This window comes from Panthera uncia, chromosome A2, assembly GCF_023721935.1.
Source record: "Panthera uncia isolate 11264 chromosome A2, Puncia_PCG_1.0, whole genome shotgun sequence".
Lineage (NCBI taxonomy): Eukaryota > Metazoa > Chordata > Mammalia > Carnivora > Felidae > Panthera > Panthera uncia.
The window spans coordinates 100,230,389-100,236,388 of record NC_064816.1 but is presented as its reverse complement, the minus strand read 5'-3'; the positions used below and the strand labels follow the sequence as shown (position 1 = coordinate 100,236,388).

The 6,000-nt window shown below is 40.8% G+C and overlaps 1 pseudogene; it reads right to left on the bottom strand.

Annotated features, from left to right (window-relative positions):
- Positions 1-3,704: 3,704 nt before the first annotated feature.
- LOC125930428 (centromere protein V-like) overlaps positions 3,705-6,000 on the bottom strand; it is a 44,352-nt pseudogene continuing 42,056 nt past the window's right edge.

Genomic DNA, 6,000 nt, shown 5'->3' with positions numbered 1-6,000 from the left:
AATAATCCCCCCAAAATCAAATCATATATACAGCAACTCACAGATAAGGGGAAAACACATAAATGTACCTCTACTTTATTAAAAACCGGATAATTAGATATTAAAGCTCAATATTTCCTTTTTTGCCCATCAAATTAAAAAAAACTGATAACACCACGGTCTGAGCACGGGGTGAGCAAACAGATCACTCCATATCATGGGCACTACAAGCTGGCATGGCGGCCATTGGAGGGCAGTCTCTCTGACTGTATCTAAGACTCCTTGCATTCCTCCTCTGAATGCCACCTAGAAGAAGACTCGCACACCTCCACAAGAAGAATATTCAAGGATACGTCAAGAATTGTTTGTATGATAAAAAATCTGTGCAGAGAAACACTATCTCTCCAGATGCTTAACTGGTATTAAGCAAAAAAAAAAAAAAAAAAAAAAGGATTTCTCAGTCAGGTAGGTTGAGGAAACTCAAGTTAAATTAAACTGACCCGACTTTGTTGCCATGGGATTTCTCAGAGCATCAGATATGCTTCCTGCACTGAGTCTATGAAGACCAATAGCAGGCAGCACTTAAAAAATTACTGAATTACCAAAATCTTTCACGGATACAAGGAACTAGTGGCTTAGAGAAAGAACTTGGAAAGTATGCTGAGCTACTTGGTGGTGAGAAAATGGCTGAGACCTCTTTCCACAGAAGAGCCAATAGCATGGTAGTCTCTGAGAAGGTAGTGGGCAGGCAGATTGAGCAATGAGTGGACAATAAAGAAGTAAGACAGTGTAGCCTCTTCTTTTAGCAAAATTCAAAGAAGTAGGATCAGAGAGAGAGGGCAGTATAGGATTGGGGGCAGGTGTGTTTTGTACTGCTTTGTTTGTGGGTGCTCTTTCTGTTTCTGTTTGTAATGTGGAAGACACATGTATATGTTTGTAAGTAGTAACTGGTAATGGGTGAGTAGAGGGGCAGAATTTCAAAATGCAAACACACCTTAGAAGTGTATATTACAAAAGAGGAAAAGATTAGCCATGCCTTGGAACAAAGCTTGAAATGTCCAGATTTCTCTAGTTTACTTCACATAGAAAGCTGCAAAGTTTATTCATGATATGATTGGTGAGGACAGTGAAGATGAGAAAGAGAAGGTGGTTAAAGGAAAAGGATGGATATTCTCTTTCAGGGGAAGGAACATCAATGATTTTATTTATGTATGTATGTAGGTATGTATGTATGTATGTATTTATAACAACTGTTAAGCCTAGCCTTTGGGTCTAGATTTGAACTTCTGCATCAGAAGGGTAGGTGAAAGAATAAATATAGTATATGGATGCCACTAGAAATGTTCAAGTATTGTTTTGGGTGATGAATTAAGTGCCACCTTAAAACAATTTCTTCAGGAAAATAAAAAGCACTCAATTCAGGCTGCACATGTTAGCACGACAGTTTTCCACAAGAGGGCAGCATGTCCTCATTTTTGAATAGGGCTTGGTTTACGGTTGGTTTCCATTCTCTTCTCCAGTCAAAATTCTTTTTTTTCCCCCTAGCAGACCACTGCTAAACATAAACGTGTTTGGTTTCATCTGGGAACGCTGATGTGAACATAATACATTCCTTCCCGATGCAGACACAGGTGAGATTTTATTGGACACATGTTCGCCATTTTCAGGAACACAGACCTGACATGGCATAAAAAGCATGTTAAATGACAACGGTTGACAGTGGAGAAGCTGTTTGAGATCCTGTAATTTTTCATTCTACACAAGTTGGCAGAAATTTTCTTTTTAATAAGCATTGTTGACTTTCAGAAAAATCTACCCTTCTCTCTTGGGTGAGTATATATTCACCAAAATCTTATAGCAACATATACTCCTTAGTGTAAAAATATGACGGATAAGGGTACTGTTTCTCAAGCTTCAAAAATATCTATACAATTTCGCCAGGACCTTGCCTCCAATATAAATATTATATTACAATGTTTTAATCTTCTAAGTACCAAAAAGGCACTAGGTACTATAGTTCACATAGTTATAGAAAATAAAGTTAAACGGAGGGTATTAATAATGTAAGAGTCCAGATTTTATTAATTTTTTAATTTTAATTTGTAGGAAGACAATGCTGTAGTAGATGTATTTTCCAAAATGGTAGAAATTATTTTAATCCCACACCATTAATGTGAAAGTCAAGTTAACCACATAAACTACTTGGGCGTTTTGCCATTTAAATAACTGTAACTCAGTGAAACATAATAGATTTTAAAATAAAATTCTGGTTTATTTTACCCTCATTAACTATGAAACAGGTTTGTTTGATTGGGTTTTGTTTTTGTTTTAAAGTCTCTGAAGCTTGAGTTGCTTTCCCAGAGTGAATTCTTTACTAATACATATCACCCTTCAAATAGAAGATTTCCCATCAAACTATTGGCATCCACTAAACACTAATAACCTAAGAATTCAGCCGGGCAGAAAAGCAATCTGAAGTGTCCAGGAATGAATTATTTGTTCCGCAGATAATCCTGCCTTTGCACAAAAGAAACAGGGGGAAGAGGAGTGCATTGTTCTTTTGATAACAAATAACAGAGACCCTCCCTGAATTTCACCTTTGCCTACTCCAGGAATGAAGATGGAAATGTTACCCAAAGCATCCCGGTCCTTGCTCATTATGATTCTGCAAAGTCCTGCCATTTAGGAATCGTGTCTCAATTTCTGTACAGATGAAGCAGGAAGGTCAGACCGAGCTTTAATCAAAGGTATCTCCCTGCTGGGCCGAGAGGCTTCCCTCTCTCATATATGTGGCTTTAATTTGGTTGCTCTTTTTCTTTTTTTTAAGGTGCCTAAAGCCATGTCGGGGCCTGGCCAGGCTGTTGTTCACTTAATCCCTGAAGCCGAGTGAGGACTCTGATATTGTCATTGACAATTTACTCTTGCACCGTTTCTCTGTTTAACTGAGAGGGGTTGTGTCACCGGTGTACCATCAAAAATACACGAAGGACTCGCCCCTTATTAAGAGATGTCGTGTCAGTCGCGCTAACATTTGTAACACAACCCTAGCAATGAGCAGTCCTCATCCCTCACAGGAAGCAAGTGGGCACACTGATTTGAGAGGGATTATCTCCTCCAGGAGAGAGTGTACTATGCTGTTATTCCATTTCCTTCAGAGGCTTTTCACTTTTTTCTGAACTCACCATAGAATCTTCCCTCACCTATGCCTCAACAAGATCTAGCATCCCCACTGCCACGTGTACGTACCCCAGGTCCCTGACTCTCTCTCTTTCCCCCTACCCACCTCTATTGCTGGAAAGACCTTGATCATCTCCAACCCTTTTGTTTCAGAGGAGAGAGAATCCTTTTTATTTTTCCAATGTCCTAGATGCCATTTTTCATTCATTCTGCATTAGGTGGGAATTGTTGATTTCCTCTTGGGAAACCTGGCTAGTTAGAATTGATAAATCAAGTCATTTGGGGGCTTATAATGGTGTCATAGCACTACATGGCAGGGCATCTCTCCTCCCAGGCTCTACATTGCATATCCCACTTGAGTTTTCCTCTTCAATTCACAAGTTTCTCAACCTTCACTAAAATGCGAGACTATATGTGTTATAGTGACTATAGGACTATAATGTAGTATATATTAGTATATATAATAGCCATATAATACAGCGTATAATAAAGAAAACTTGATTTCCAGTCATCAAGCTCAAAAAAGCATGGGTTTCCATCCCTGTACTTTAGACATAGGAGATGACTGGGAGGTGGCACAGCCCACCTGGGGCAAAACTGCCTCCACCTTTATCAGCCCACTTTTCCCAGGCACCTCTTCCCCATTTTTCCTTCTGGCTGGCCGTCTGCTGCCAGCTAAAAGATCATTAAAACCAGCTTAATTTGGGGCCATTTCCAGGGAGGGAGAAGCAAGGAAGGCCTGCGGTACGACCTTGGAAGGCTGCTTTTCCGTGATCTAAATAAAGTCTTTGAAGTGACTCCAAGGATGTTATCCAGGATTAGAGACTTTGAAGAGAGCAAGGACCTTCACCGTGTCCTCCCCTTCCTTCATCTTAATAGCCTTTCTCTAATAAAATGCCTGTCCTTTGGCTTGAACACCTTGAACTATAGATTCTTCAAGAGATTAAGTAATAGTGCTTCAGGGAATCAAAAGAACTATTCTGTTAAGGCCACAAATACCTCCCTCCCTACTCTTTGGTTGCACATATTATCTGCTTTCACTACACAGTGCCTAGACTGTGTAGTTTGGCTTTGAAACTTTGAAAGCTAGTTACCACAGCCAGAATATTACACTGACAGAGCATCCTGGTAGCTCTGCCTCCAGTCCCAGTCATTACCCTCCTGCTGCCCAATATCAAGGGAATCAAAGTCAGGTTCTTACCTACAGGTCTTGTGTTCTCTACCCCATGAACAGCGACATTCTCCCTCTGTCTTTCTAATCTTGCAATTGTTGTGTCTCTTGGTTGAGAGTGGCAAAAGTGGACTCACAGGAAAGAAAAGAATTTGTGGTTCAGAGAAGAAGGCATCTCACAGAAACCAAGAAAGGGTTGATCAGCAGACCACAGCAAGGGCAGAGACTCAGATGGGGTTCATGGATGGAAGCAGGACCATGGCAAGGCTCCGCACCCCATCTCTGCAGAGTGTTCTTCAGTCTTTCTCACTTTGCTCTCGCCAATGCTGGTATCATTTTCTCTGTTCCTAAGGCAGAAACACACAACAGAATTATCTTTCCCAGAAAAATTTTTAAATGCAGGCTAAAACTTTGATTTTCCTATGAAGGCACCTTAATCTTGGGATGTACACTGTGTTCAGGTGTATGTAGATGTCAGTACCCAATACAACCAAATGGCCAGATAAAGGTCAAAAAGAGAGAGGATGGTTGTGGTAAGATGAATAATGGTTCCCAAAGACATCCAGGCTCTAATCTCTGGAAACTCAGTATTACCTATGTGGCCAAAGTGACTTTGAAAATGTGATTAAGTTAAGGGTCCTGAGATAGGAAGGTTACCCATGATGATCAAGTGAACCCTAATGGAAGCAAGTGTTCTTAAAAGAGACAGGCGGAGGGAAATTCCAGTGAAAGGAGATGGAAGCTGAGAGTGGAGTGATATGCTTTGAAAATGAAAGGAGGGGCCACAGACCAAGGAAGACAAGCAGGCATTAGACACCAGAGAAGGCAAAGACAAGATTCTCTCTTGGAGTCTCAGAAGAGTGCACATTCCTGCCGGCACCTTGATTTCAACCCAGTGAAAACCATTTCAGATTTCTGGCATCCAGAACTGTAAGAGAATAAGTTTGTGCTGTTTTAAGCCAACATTGTGGCATTTTATTACAGCAGCCATAGGGAACTAATGTAGAAGTTCTTAAAATACAAGAAGGAGTGGAAATGCCTAGGATGAGAATTCTTGGTAAAGCTCTGAGCTGTCACTACAAAAGAAGCCTCCACAATCCCGCCTCAGGAGGGGAGTGTCCCAGTGTTAGCCAGTGTCTGACTTCTACGTAGCAACTTCAGACACATGCAAAGAAAGTACCTTATGACTGAACAACTAGATACAAATGCTTTCTGCTTTAAGGGGGAAAGGTTCAAAAGAAGTAGGAATAGCAATGAATGGTGACTTGGGAGGAAGTTCAAAGAGAAACCAAGTATGAGGTTTCTCAACCTGAACAGAGAAGGAAAGAGAGGTGTAAGGCCCTAGAAAGAACTCTACATCAGAAATTAGGGTTCCGTTGTTCCTGATTCTACTTACAGAGTAGGGTAGGTCCTCTCGCCTTCTTAGCTTTTGTGTAGGCATCTTTGACATCGGGACTTAAGTGACATGATCCTGAAGACCTCCTCCAGCTCTAGGATACTGTGATACTCAAATTTCTGTCTAGATTTTGGCCTAGATATTTCAGTGTTCAACCCTGGGGCTCTTGAAGTTTACCTTCCTGTGCTCTGGCATGGTAGATACAGTGACATAAAATCCTGCATTTTATGCAGGAAGCCCACAGATGGTCATGTATAAAACCTCAATGATTATTTAG